The sequence below is a fragment of the Micrasema longulum genome, unplaced genomic scaffold, assembly GCF_059751315.1.
Source record: "Micrasema longulum isolate JH-2025_06_02 unplaced genomic scaffold, ASM5975131v1 h1tg000963l, whole genome shotgun sequence".
Classification (NCBI taxonomy): domain Eukaryota; kingdom Metazoa; phylum Arthropoda; class Insecta; order Trichoptera; family Brachycentridae; genus Micrasema; species Micrasema longulum.
The window spans coordinates 97,826-112,308 of record NW_028278154.1 but is presented as its reverse complement, the minus strand read 5'-3'; the positions used below and the strand labels follow the sequence as shown (position 1 = coordinate 112,308).

The window sequence follows — 14,483 nt, the reverse complement described above, 5'->3', positions numbered from 1 at the left end:
TTATATCCATTATGCTCCAATGCATGTGAAATTTTGTTGAACTCTTCGCCCTTTTCGGAATCTTCGCATATTCGAGTCGCTCTTGTTAGAAGTGTATTTATTAATCCTCGTTTTTGGGCTGGATGATGATGTGAATCAGCGTGTAAGTATCGATTCGTATGTGTTGGTTTTCTATATACCGTATGCCCAAGACTGCCGTTTGGTTTTCTTTTTACTTCTACATCCAAGAATGGAAGAGAGTCGTTCGTTTGTAATTCCATTGTAAACTGGAACTGGTGAAAAGGTAAGTGTTTGTAGGTACTTTCTTTGGTTATCTGCATTATTCTTTTTAATCTTAAAAATTTGCTTATTGATTTTTGATAATCTATCTCTATAATGTCGCCCACCTGGGACCAAATAATTTATTTCAACCTACACTGAGCGCTTACCGTTTACAATATATATACATAAGGAGAGGGTATTGGATTTGGTGATATTTTTATTTTCTTTTTTAGTAAACGATTTTTCAACTCGGTTACTAACTAAAAACAGTATTATAGAGTATACTTCCCATAAGCCGAGTAATGCGTAATGTAAACGAATTATTTATTATTTGAATGTCAAAAAAGTTTTAAGTAAGATTTTAGAATTTTTTGATTTGAGGTAAAATATTGCAAACGAAAACCACATAATAAATAAATGAAACATGATGTAACCGTCGCAAGAAAAACACAATTAGCTGAGTGGTTTAAGAAATAATAACGAGGTGGATGTGTTGAAACAACTAGCGGATAATTATTATAATGCTTCGTTGGTCGTACGTCGTACGTCGCGTCGCGTCGCGTCGCACAGCGCCAGCGTCGGTATGGAGCTGAGCACGCTGAGCAGTGATGGGTAACGTTCTTTACTCGACGTATCTAAATTCTACAAAAACCCGACTAGAACCGGGTGCCGCGCCGTGTAGAGATGCAAGGCGGTAAAATTACCACGGTATTTTACGGGAATTTTACCAGATTTTGGTAAAATACTGTTTGATCTAATCAATTTATACAAAATCCCAAATAATATTTTAGATTGTACCTCGTTGTAACAAATTATCAATCTTTATGCCCCAACCCGAAACACAAGAAACCATCAAATGTTTGATTGCACTACCAGCCGGACAGTGTCCAGAGTCCAGATTCAACACTCCTCTAAATCGAATGCAAAATCTCGGCAATGAATTTGCAGAACATCTCGAAATCTGGAACATGTCGCTTCCCGAGTATAAGGAGACGATGGTTGCAATATTTCTGCATAATATTTTATATCTTGTACACCCTTAGTTTGATATATTAGGTATAATGCGTGTATGTATGTTTGCATGTGTGTGTGTGTATATATGTGAAAATATGCGTGTATATGTGTACATGTATGAATGTATGTATATATATATATATATATATATACATAAATGTATATATACATATGTATTTATGTATGTATGTGTATATATATATATATATATATAATATTTATATTTGTTTTTAGTTTTTCCATGCAACATTTTTAGTTAATTTTTAATATGTATTTTCTTGAATTTTAAGATAGAATAAATAAAATGATTAATTTGAGACCACTGAAACATTATATATACAAGTAGTCATATTTGCTACCTAGATGGGTTCATGCTCATTCGGTTGTACCTAGGAAGTAAGTACTGCCGACTTTGCAACAATAACCGACGAGCCGGAGATTCAGTCTGTTTGTATAATAAACTCATATAAATGTTTATTTATTTTTATTTTTGCTGAATTTTAGTGCCTAACAATGTGTGCCTATGTAAGATTTACAAACATAAAATGTATGTCTTTTTTTCTACTTTTCTTCTAAACTGCACTCTTTTATTGTAAATCTTTTATTCTTTTTTTTGCTATACATTACTTTTACCGAGTTTAACCATAACAATTAACTATGTTTTCGTTATATTATATGAATTTGTATTTAAATTTTATTTGGTACTAATTGGCTACGGCCGTTAGTTATAATAATAAAAAAAATACGGTATTTTACAGTTATTTTTTGGTAAAAAACGAATATGACGTACTAATTTTCATTTTCCGAAGATACAACAAATAAAAATATCTTTGTTTTACGACGCGTTACATGACAGTGATAACCAGGGTTAGATCCATCGGGTGGTTGTCGAGATTTGGGACGTTCAAGGTCATTCGGTGTGTACTTTTTCACTTTTTTCATAAAAAAGGTTATTATAAATATAATTCAAAATTGAAATTTATCAGGATCGATCGACATAGGGCCCTTAGTAAAATCTTGAGTTTGTGACCTTGAACGACCACCCTGTTTGTGAATTACCGCCCTGTAGATTTCTTTTAGTCTCGGAAAATAAAATTAACTTAAAAATCGCCATTTTTTTTTCTTTGTACGTCATATTCGTTTTATACCAAAAATTACCGTAAAATACCGTAAATTAAGGTATTTTTCCGCGCCTTTTGGTAAAATTATTTAATATTAATATTACGTAATTTAATATTACGTAATTTTACATCCACAGTGCCGTGTCACATCATTTTTGTAGCCCTAGTAAATGAAGCAGTATTGTTTATTAAACTATTTATTTATTATCATTAAAAAAGCAAAATAAATCATTATTTACGCATCAGACCCTTTTTCGCCGAACATTTGTTGAATCTTTCATTGAAGATTGGTATTTCGTACAGTTAAAACACAAGTAAGGTATAAAAACTTCGTCAGCCAGTCGGTTTCCTTATATTTATTATATTATTAAAAGCTATAAATAAGGTCTCGCAAAAGTGCAACTAAGCCGAGGGAAATATTGCGAGTAAAGTAGCTACCATCGCTAGGTTTTTCAAAAAGACAAAAGTGTTCGGTAATCAGTTCCGAACATCTAATTGCTCATAGCGGTTGATCCATTCTCCGAACAATTTATTTGTATATTCGCGAGTTCGAGTCGACAAACTTTCGAGCCCGGATGCTGTCTTAAAATTCTGCGAATCGCAACTTCAAATTATGACAATTAATATTAAATTTCAAAGTGCAATTGACTACTTCATCAGGATATATAATATTGTCAATTGTTCCTTCTAGGGATCTAATTTGATCGAATCTTTTACCGAACTGGTTATGTAACGAGTTCACAATGTATCGGTACTTTACATTCGTCGGCTCCATTTTATTTTGTAAGCAACTCGAAATTCTTTTTTGAAAACGACGCGTCACCTCTGACGGGCGGGTCTCAGGTTACCCATCACTGGAACAGAGTACGCTACACAGTACACGCAGTCCGTGTCTATACTCGAACCGCGCACTGCCATCGGGACAAAGTAAAACTGGGATTCACTTCTGTTTGAAGAATTTTTAATTAGTTAATAGGGTCGTCTCCCTCGCGAACCTTTTAGGGAAATTAGTTCCTGTTCATACAGCGAAAGTTCTACAACTGCGAATATGCTCGAGCGCCGGTTACTGCACTACGCGTAATGGAAATGTGTGTTATATTTTCACTTTAACATATTTGAATACTTATTTCAACATTTGAGGCCCCTTCGCGCAATCGAAAAATATGCGCGGAATAAGAGATTATCGGATCATATTAAATGTAAGTAATTAATATTAATTTAAACAAACCTGTGTTTACCCAAAACTTAATGTAAATAAACAATAATAAACTTGGTCTTTTGGTCAACAACCTTAAATGCTTCATTTAGATTTACAGAAAAGAGTAAAAAAAAAAAACATTTTGCAGTAGCATGAAATATCCAAAAACATAATGCGTTTCTCGATCATATGTCATGGAAAGGTAAAATGATCAGCCTTACGTTTTAGGCGCAAGATGCTTAGTTAAATATTGCAAAAATCACAAATAAAACTCTTCATGTGAGACTTCCCAAGAATCGCACCCACGGCCTAGCAAATGAAACTAACATGGAAATAACACGAACAAATATGGTAGGCGAACACTGCGAGGCGGACTTTTCATCGCTCAATTTCTTTTTTCGGGTTTTTTAACAGAGAGACCGGGTCTAGTTAGGTACTGCGAATCAATTCGGCAATAAAATAATTTAACTCGACTTTGGCAAAAGCGCACAATTTAATATTCAACCCCATCTCATTTTAATAATAATTGTGTCTGTTTTAAATTAATCGATTTGTAAATGCACAGAACATCAGTGTAGATTTAGTTCGGCTAAAGTTTGAGTACCACGCGCTCGGAGCTGCAACCGCAAGCGCATCCCGGGCGGAGAGGGAGGGGGGACTCACCCCGAACTGCTAAATGCCACTTTCCCACGAATGGGTTTCGAGCCACCGCTATTGATCTAGATCACAGACTGCCCCCGAAGCGAGAGACTGACCGCCGTACCCTCGTGTAGTAAATTACGAGCTGTAAGTCCCCTTCTATACTAAAAGTGCGATTCAGATTGATTCCGGATTTTCGGATGATGAATTAATATTTAATGACGATCGGGACGGCAGCGGCAGCGTCAACTACCACGAAAATATTAAACTAATGCAATTTTCATTTTCGTTTTTAACTAAGTTAATTTAAATACTTAAAGTACCTACTCCATAACGCGATGGTATAAAAAAAAAACATCGAGTGTTTCGGACGTATATCTGCGCTTCTGGGATTTTTACCTAAATTCATTCAGTGCTCTATGCGCCGTTAGAATCTGACGAGGGAGAGAAAGGGGTTGAAATGAAGCACGAGGAAAAGGTTTTGTATTGAAAATGAACTCGTATAGGTAAACCATACGTATTTGTAGTAGGAAGAACATGTACATGTTCACAAGCGGGTATTTACACGAGCTCATCTCCGGAAGCCCACCCGAGCCTCTTTGTATTTCCGATTATCCGTCACAAGCTGTAAGCCCGAAACCAATCAGTCCTCGACTGAAGGTATTCTGTCTTGCGCCATCCTCTAATCCGGTCCGATCTTCCTTCCTTTCCAAAGAAATACCCCCTCTCCCCGGGAGGAGGACGGCGGCTGGAGCGCTCGCCGGTCGCTGGTCGCCGCGCCGCACTATGGAGAATGGTCGAACAACGGCATATCATAAGTGATTTTTATCAATGTTGCTACCGATACATTTCGATATATTTTTCAAATAGTTAAGGAGTCAAACTAGAAAAATAGTAATACTATAATAATAAATTAGTCGAGACTTTTGCAAGTTACTTACGTCTTTCCATGCTTTGCATTCAATGTTGTTTTGTAGTCTAGGCATTCATAAAAAAACACTTCGTAATAGGCAAAATTAGCCAATTACGAAGTTATTGGGAAAAAATGTGATAAAAGTCAGAAAACAAAAAACCGCTATCTATGGCGGTTTCAAATGAAGACTATTTATGAAAAATATTTTCGAAATAGTTTGTTATTCATAATTGAATAATTTATTGGTTGGTATTTATCATTTTATAATAATAATAATAACCCATCGTCATTATAATAATTAGTTTGTGTACAAATTATAATCAAATGAACGCCATTTTTTACGTTTTTAATGTTATTTTAAATATTTTACTTCGTAATTTTTTTTTAAATACCTCTAAAAATAAAACTGCTGTTGACTTTTATTCCGAAACCATCCAATATTTTCCATAGTGCGCCGGCCGCCGGACAGTGCCGGACACCGGACACCGAACACCGGACACCGGACGAGCGCGGGTGAGATTCAACACGCGAATTAGTAAAGTCCGATGACGGGAAATATTAGAGTGACGCATTTCAAGCGCGGATACACAATTACCGAAAATCTTATGTAGTACATTTTGGGTCCGCCAGATTTCTAGTGGAGACTCTCCGTATTATACAATTATGTATATCAGTGGCACAGTCTACTAACTTTTTCAATTTTCTAAGCGCGGCCAGACCACGAGATAGAAATGGCCCGTTTTTTTAAAAAAAGAAATGTACGAGTTCTTATTATTTAATCCCATACATTCATCACATTAAAAAAAAAACAATTTTCATCAAACGTCGCGCGTCGGCTAATTTTTTAGTCAAAGTGAAAACCGTTTGTAAATGAGACGATTTTTAGACATTTTAATAATGGAAGATGGAACTTCAAAATAAAATGCCGCAGGGAGGTAAAACGCGGTGGAAGTATGTTATAAAAGCAGTCGCTATCTATTATTCAGGCCTTTTGATGGGTGATACGAGTATATTAATATGGTATATCGTACCGTGTGCCGCGTACGAGATGCGCTGACACATTGTATTGTTGTCGAAATACGAAGAGGAAATTATAATTACGGAGAAAAACTAATCAAACTAGTTCTTGTAAAATATTTAGGATCGACAGTTAATGTAAATAAATATTAATAATTTCCGATTAAATATGTAACGCAATAACATAATTAATTTATCTATTAAAACCAAGAAATGGGTTTCGATAAGAGATAGGAAGATAACGCAAACAATCGCAAACCTAGAAACTTTCATCATTATGGGATACAGGAAACCGAGGAGACGATAAAATTTTAATTTTGAGACCATTTATTGTCACCTATATGTATATTGAAAGCATCCATCACATACCCGAATCCATTACCGTACGAATTCGGTAAGGAAAAGAGCGAAAAAATATTTATATCTACAACTTTCGATGTTCCTTTCACAGTCGCTCTAAAACCCCCCTTCATCGTCTACAAGGTAGAGACAAGGAAAAGTATAAATAAAATAAATAAATAAACCCTTCACCCATTTCAAACCCTTTTATGTCGACAGTGATAGGAAACGTTAGTTACTACACTCTGGAATACCAGAACGCCCACAGGTGACACTCGAGGCTAGCCACCGGCATCGCACTCAAAAGCGGCAGACTTATCAAAAGACTGCTGGTTGCAAACCAACTTTTGCCATCACTCAAGCGAATTTTACCTCATCAAGCGAAAGCAATAAAGGAGGCGTTAATTCCGTGATCAGGGAAGTCCTCAGCAAAAGATGTCCACTGACAGGGGCACCCGCAATCAAAAACCTCAGGCCTTAGACACATACGGTGACTCCTGTTTAGTAAAAGTTAATTACTCTCACCTTCCCTTAGATCGGGACAAAGACGGCACAGACATGAGTTTCGCACCTCGACCAGCACGGATCCATTCCTCCAATATATGTGTTATCTACAGGTGCAGTAGGCCCGGGGGTTATCTCGGTCGAGATCGAGGGGTCCCCAACAGGTCCCACCTTTGAACCTACCCCTCCACAAACGCAGAAAATGCCCTCAAGTTGCTCCTATTTGCCACTAGATCAGTACACCAAACAAGTCTCGGCACATTGCTCAGACTACAAACCATCATGTTCCTCTCCGTGTCCAGGAGTGGGCAGTCCCACAGAATATGGGACGGTGTTTGACCTATATGTATACAATGAAAGCATCCACCCCTTTCCCGAAACTGTTCATAAAAACTTGAGTCTTTCTTCAGTTTTGCATATCAATATCATTTTTTTTTCAAAACTAATTAAGCGAAAATTTAATATTTCTTTACAACCAAACCACGAAAATAACAAAATAAATAAACTTTAAAAACTTTGATTGTACCCCTCACTGCAGTATTGTCAGTTTGCGATCAATCAAATACACATGGTCAGCACAATCACCTTTTTCTAATTTCCCAGTATAACAGTGGAGGAATACAGTGTTAGTTCCAAATTGAGACCGCGGCCGCACGCTCCAGATACCGCATCGGAAAGGAAAAAGAACGTAGTAATACAAACAAATCAATCAACGACACGAAACCCAAATACATATAGGAAACATTAGAATAATTGCCCTATACAACATGCACTCAATCAACAGAAGAAAAACAATACGTATCTATAGCAAATCACAGAAGAACATCAAATTATTAAGGCACTACCGGCAAAATCCTAACACAGATCCTAACATGATCCCTATCGAACTCAGGCGAAATTACTTTTTTAGACCTATATGTATAGTTATATGGACGAATAACCACGATAGAAAAAGAAAAATAGGTTGTAGAGCGGGGTTAAACCTTGGACCTCATGAGGGCGTGTTGCGCCGACAAAAATGAAGTCAAAAAAAGTTAAACTACGTTTTCGACAAAACAAAAAATTGGTTTCGTAAAAAAAGCCAGATAAAACAAGTTATTCTAAACGAAATCATCATATTTGATAAAATGATTCTTTTGTGGCACTGCCACTGAACTACGCCCGTCTCAGATTACGCATTGGTCATATCATAGATGGCGAATCGAAATGAAAAGTGAAAATTAAAGTTGGCACCACACCCAAGGAATACCATGTACCACCGCGTATAGGGTATAAGGTATAGGGAGGGGGAGAGGCCTCCCTAGTTTAAAATCTCTTTTATGAAATGATAGCTTCGCTCTAAATGTGCCATTCATACGGAAAATAAACGTCTTTTGTGAGTCGGAGAATCACGCGACAAGAAAGGGTACAGCGCGGGAGAGGGTGGAGTGCTGCGGGGGGTACTCCCGGCAAAGCCGGTAATGGGGTGGGTACGTATTTACTATCATTTTAGATAGCGCCATCTCCATAATGTTTCTACATTAACAGCCAGAATCGTCCTAATTCTTTTACTTAGTTTTATTCCATCGGCAAGTACGTCGGGTTCTTTTTAGCCGAAAAATGTTCATTTGTATCGACGCAAGCAATATAAATATGGTTATTTGTACTTAATGTTATTTAATATTCGGATACAATCACTTACCGACTTTTCTATGTCTACCGGTTTCGAGACGTACCTCTCTCTTTGTTAGGAGGCCGATTTGGCTAACATGCAAAAACTACTATTATGTTCCATTGTAATGGTCACCCTATACCTACTAAACTCACGGCCCTCCCTTCTTCCCCTCCCTTTTTTTCAACCATTTCTCCCATAACATCAAATATTTTTATAACCTATTCAGTGCATGTAAAGGTTGCCTACTTAAAGCATGTGGTTTCAAATCGACACGTCGCCGTCGGTTTTGTATTTTTGTGCAACAACTATGGTGAAAGTGTGGGGTGGGTTTTGCATGTTAGTTTAATTGGTGTCCTGACGAAGAGACCGGTACCTCTTAAAACGGTTGACATAGAAAAGTCGATTAATGGTTAAATACAAATATTTTATAAAATTTAGTAAAAATGTTTGACCACAAAGTTAATGCTTTTAATATCAATAATGGTTATTTTTATTTAGTAGTCTTAATTGCCAATGTATGTAAAATATTGGTTATTCGGGTCCCGAGATGGAATAATGCTTTACTTTTCAATGCCTAAGAGATAACGTGTTCTAGTAACATTTAAAAATATTTGGACGTAGTGCACACCTTGCTGGAAAATATGTACCGATAAAATGGCGCGTAACGCCGCAGTCGCATTCCATCGGAAACGAAAAGCGGCCTCCCGGAGCCCGCGAGCCCCGGGTAATGTGGCCGCTGGCGCCATAGCATATAGGGAGAGTCTCCGGCGTCGTAAGACGGGACCGCTCCGGCTGAGAGTAGGTAACCCTGGCAGAAAATTACACCGAAGAAAGCAACGGCCAACCACTTTGGTCAAAATTCTCGAAGATATCACCACGGAGAACTTTCTCCCGAGTGGTCGTCAATGTCAGAGAGGGACTCGATATGGCACGTGAAGAAAGATAAGAAATCCCTAGCCTGACAACATATCTAATGGTATTATTACATATGTTGTTAGTCTAATACATATTATTGTACATTCGTTGTGAGCATTAATACATTTTACGTAGAAATGTAAACCGAGGTGCCCAGTTGTGGGCAACACCGTACGGTATCGTGTACACTGTGGCTGCAAAGCGTGAACACTCGTATGGGTTCAAATGTAGAGACAAAGTAAGAAGTGGACGTGTCCTGAGCTTCCGACAACAGTTAACACATTTCACTTCCTATTTTAGGAAAAGTAACCGCTTCGTGTCGAGCCGGTAGAGCGCGGTGGGGAGACAGTCGTGTTACTCGTCGTCTAATTTTAGATGGGTCGTTTTGTTACATATTCTTCTCTAACCTCTCCTACCTCTGCACCGGAGACCAGAGCCGGAGGGGTCGTTTACCGAAGTCTCATACTGGTGCGCTTCCGATCACACCCCCGCGCCCCGACACGGGAAGGCAATCCCGACACGCTTTATACAATTACTCGCGTGTTTACACTCCTCGCCTCCGGACGTAATACCAAATTTATGGAACGTAATTCTCCGGATCCCAATTTCAAATAAATCATTCGAGGATCAAAAATAAATATTCCAACCTTTTAAAATAAGCGTCGGTATCTGCTAACACGTGTATGTACCAGAATCGGACCATTCCGGGAAAGGGAGGGGGAGATATTTTGTAGTCTCTCGCGGTAGCGGCAGGTCGGCGGAAGAATCCACTCCCCGAGGAGAGTGTCGCGCCGACTCGATAATTTATTATTCTCTTCAAATCTCCATCCGATACGGCGTGGCGGGAGAAGCGGGAAGCCGCTCACCCCCCGCCCATTGCCGATGGACCGAACCTTTATCAGTTTATTAAAGCTTCCGACTCGAGAGAATTTATCGAATCTCCGATTAGAAATAATTGGGTTTAAATTCTGCCACCTTTATCGCTTCACGACAAAATCTTTAACCTACATATAGGTGCATATTAATGGCCTACCGCGGTTCATTACATACCCTAATAGCTATTCGTCTACATTTATTGGGTTTATTCCTAACACAATAATTATTGAACCATTATTTGTTATCTAAAATACGAACGTAATATCACGAAAGAGATACTCGTGGATAACATTTTAGAGAAGGGAATTACAGGACTTATGGCCGACGTTGTAAAATCGGGCTGTCGGAAGTCGGTCGGCGGGGTGTGGAGGTGCCCGAGAGCTAGTGCCAGTCGCTTGCTCTGTATTTTATAAATATTGAGTTGTCTTTTTAAAAAAATAAAAACCAGTTAATTTTGTTAAATTTCCTGATATCTAAATTTGCAATAATATTTTGTTTGTAGTGAATGCAGTTAGTCGGTAAGGTATCCAAAATAACAATTCACTCGATTTAATTCTACACGTGTTTATTTATATACAATTATTATACATTCAAACAAAACTTATGTTCATATAATTGTTATTACCTTATCCTTAAATGATTTTAATTTAAATTCTTTTATTTACATAATTATATAAAATCATGATTGACAACCCCTGCTTGCACTTGTATATAAATAGCATAGAAATTTGTTTAGTCTCCCACCAGTGTGACGATGTCGGTCACGACGAAACCCACTGGTAAAAAAAAATAAAAAAAATAATATCATTAAAAGTGGAATAAAACTATACAGTGTTTTTATTATTATAATTAAAATGCAGTTCCACCAAGAAAAGTCAGTAGAAAAACTCAATATATTATATACAAGAGTTTCGTCTTCTTCTTTGAAAATATCCCAAGAAGACGAAGCGCGTCACATTTTATTATACTTTAAGAAATAAATACAAAACTGAATTCAGTGATACTCGTATTCTAAATATGTATATGTATTTTCTGTGCACGGAGTCATTACTTTGTATAATCTTTGTTCAGGCATATAAATCTAGACTCGGACGCCGGTGCTGGAGTGACGGAATCCCTCCGCCGGAATGGTACGCGGCGCGGCTACCCGACGCGCGACGTCAGGTCGACAGCCGACAGTCGGTACCTGCGTCGAAAGCACTCCCTCCACATACTCGCGGATCTTCCTATCGGTCTTACTGTCGGTACCTACAGGAGGATAACGAGCTCAGCACGGCCCCAGTTTACGACAGGACAGAGACTCGTGAGGTAGCTCGTGTCACGCCGAGACACGCCGAGATATTTGGGTGACACGCATCGTTTTTAAAAATGTATTCGGAGGATGCACATAAAGATAAAGTTCGGTAAAATATTAAATTAATTAAGATCCCTAGAACAAACAAAATATCGCGCAAATGCAATTGCGAATATTATGCGTAGTATATATTAAAACGGTAAAACAATTTAATTTCAGGAAAAATTGTAATCGGGCAACTCCCGATCTTGTTCTTAAATTTGTCGCGAGTAACTGAATCCCCAGAATAGATAGTCTCGCGACTGTCGATAAACATCATCCCCCATTAGATAATATTTACCGCAACTGAATAGCCGAAGAAGGCAATGATTGTACTAGCGCGTTTCGTAATTTTAAGAAAACAGTATGTATGAAGGTATATTTAATTATGTTATTTCTACTTTATAGAAGGCGGTAAGCCGGGTATAAGAAACAATTAATAAAATATCCGGATATATTAGTCCGGGCTACTTTGAAATTAAATGGATTCCAATGAATGCCAAATGATGACTCGGAGTTGCGACCTGCATAATTTTAAGAAAAACCTCATTCTGGAAGTTGAATGATTTTAAAACAATGTAAAGAAAATTATTGTGTGATGATGTTTGTGATGCTCGCTCGTGTTTGAAATGTACGAAATTGAATACTAACTTTCATCGAGCAAATAAAGAAATTCAGCAGAAAAGAAGTCACTACTGTAAGTAATTATTTGTTTCTTTAAAATATTGAATAAATAGTTCTAAAACATAACCAGGGCTGTAATAATACTCCGAGATGTAATACGGCATTTTTGACAGGCCGGGCAGGATTAAGGAGATTACCCAGAGCACTGAGACTCGCCATCGCCTCATCAGCACATTAGCGGCGACAACCGACAAGATCTCCGCTCGAAGCACCGGATCGGGCGATGGCGCTATTTGTGTATTCGGCGTTCGGCCTACGCCGATCCGATGTAGACACGGCGCCTTCCGCACCCGCAAATTATGATCCCGTAACGATCTGCGTATCGCTTAAACCCAAATTAGTAATTAATCTCTTCCCTCCCCCGGACTTCCCGCCCGAGAGCTGACCCGACGCCGGTTAAGGGTGGGATAAACTAAACTTATATTGTCAGATAAGGCCAAAATTATTCGACCAATTCCTCTCGCTTCTGTCCGCGGTTGAACGGAGTGTTCTCGGTGATCACGCGGACCACCGGACTCGTTCCAGAAATGAAGTTAGGTATCAGAAACTCCGTAGAAAGATATTAGGGCGTGTTTCAGTTTCCGGACGTACCAAATTGTTATTTTTAAACTTTCAATCTCTCCGATGCGCATTAAATTGAACTCATACCCGGGATAATTAATACAGTAAAACAATTTTTCGATTAAGACGGTATTGTAAAATTATTATTCAATAAATATAAAATATTGCCGGTACTTCCTGACAAAAACAAAAGGGCCCCTCGATGGGATGTAAAAATCCGATATATCAAATTTCCACCGAAACTTTTGTCGCAAAGATGAGTGGGGATAGGACGAGTCCCCGCGGAGTGGCTGCCGGTCGGCCGCCGATAAGGAGACACACTTCAGAGTGGAGCGCCGTTGTTCACAATACCCGGGCCCGTATTACAATGGGAAGTTGACATTTGTCTTCAATTTTATCTACCGAGTAAACTTAAGTTTTCTGTATAAACAACAGAATATGTAGGTGAACCTACATTTATTTTCCTATGCGTGAACAATTACAGGTACCCGAAGTAGATACTTTAAATTTTTATTTAAATATTCACATTTTCGTACTCAAATATTTACCGAGTACCAATACATATATAGCTTCTGAAGTTTTAATTTTTTTTTACAACGTAATAATCAAATTAAAAAAAAACTTGAATCAGTATAAGCGATTCTTTTTAAAACGGAATATTTTGTTTATGGCGAGTCCAATGTAACAGTAATAATTGAACAGTGTGTGCAACGCGCCCGGCTTGACGAGTTCTAAATAAAAGTGTTACATTTATCAGGGAAAAATAAATAGCTATAGATAAGCGACGACTATAATTTTTTTTAATACGTATTTAATGAATCCTCGAGAATACGGAATATGTTTCGTATATACGAAATTTTCTATTTTTATCTTGTTTTTGAGCTATTTTTTGCATCCGCCATATTTGGCTTCGTACGCATTGCGATCTAAAACACTGTCGAACAGATGTGGCTTCGTATGCATTTAACTTATTTTCTTTTTTTTTCAGAAATGGATCGATGGGCAGTAAATGCCTGGTTTCTATGACGCCGTAATAGTAAAAATAAATATGTGGCTCTGTATGATTTCAAACTTGCAATTTCAGAGCATTTGCGAATATCGGGAAAAGTTGCATTCGATAAACCTTGTCGTCCGGCTTTTGTATTGGAATATGGAACGCCGACATCGAACCGAGTTACAGTTCATCAGGTCGAGATGCCACTCCATCCAGCTTGCCTGATTCGTCAATTCCTAATAAAAATTCAAGAAAAACTCCAGCGAGACGAAAATTCGAACATAATTGCTCGACCGGCCGTTTCCTTACCGAATGTGAGAAATGTTAGGTAAACTCGTGCTTCAATGACAAACGAAATTGCTTTTATGTATTTTTTATTTATTTTGCTAGTTTTTTATGAAGAGTTATCTACTATAACTTAAATTTTCTTCTTTCAAAGTGTTTTTTTTAACTGTTTTTA

General features: G+C 37.9%; 1 long non-coding RNA gene across 2 annotated transcripts in view; it reads left to right on the top strand.

Moving 5' to 3' along the window:
- LOC148277876 (uncharacterized) overlaps nt 1-14,104 on the top strand; it is a 34,060-nt gene extending 19,956 nt beyond the window's left edge. Inside the window, exons 1-3 of one of the 2 annotated variants that reach the window (XR_015823345.1) lie at nt 11,746-11,849; nt 12,193-12,481; nt 14,018-14,104. This is a non-coding gene — a long non-coding RNA (uncharacterized LOC148277876). Of the gene's footprint in view, nt 1-11,745; nt 11,850-12,192; nt 12,482-14,017 lie in introns of those variants that run through there. The other variant, XR_015823344.1, reaches the window with a different exon arrangement.
- The last annotated feature ends 379 nt before the right edge of the window (nt 14,105-14,483 follow it).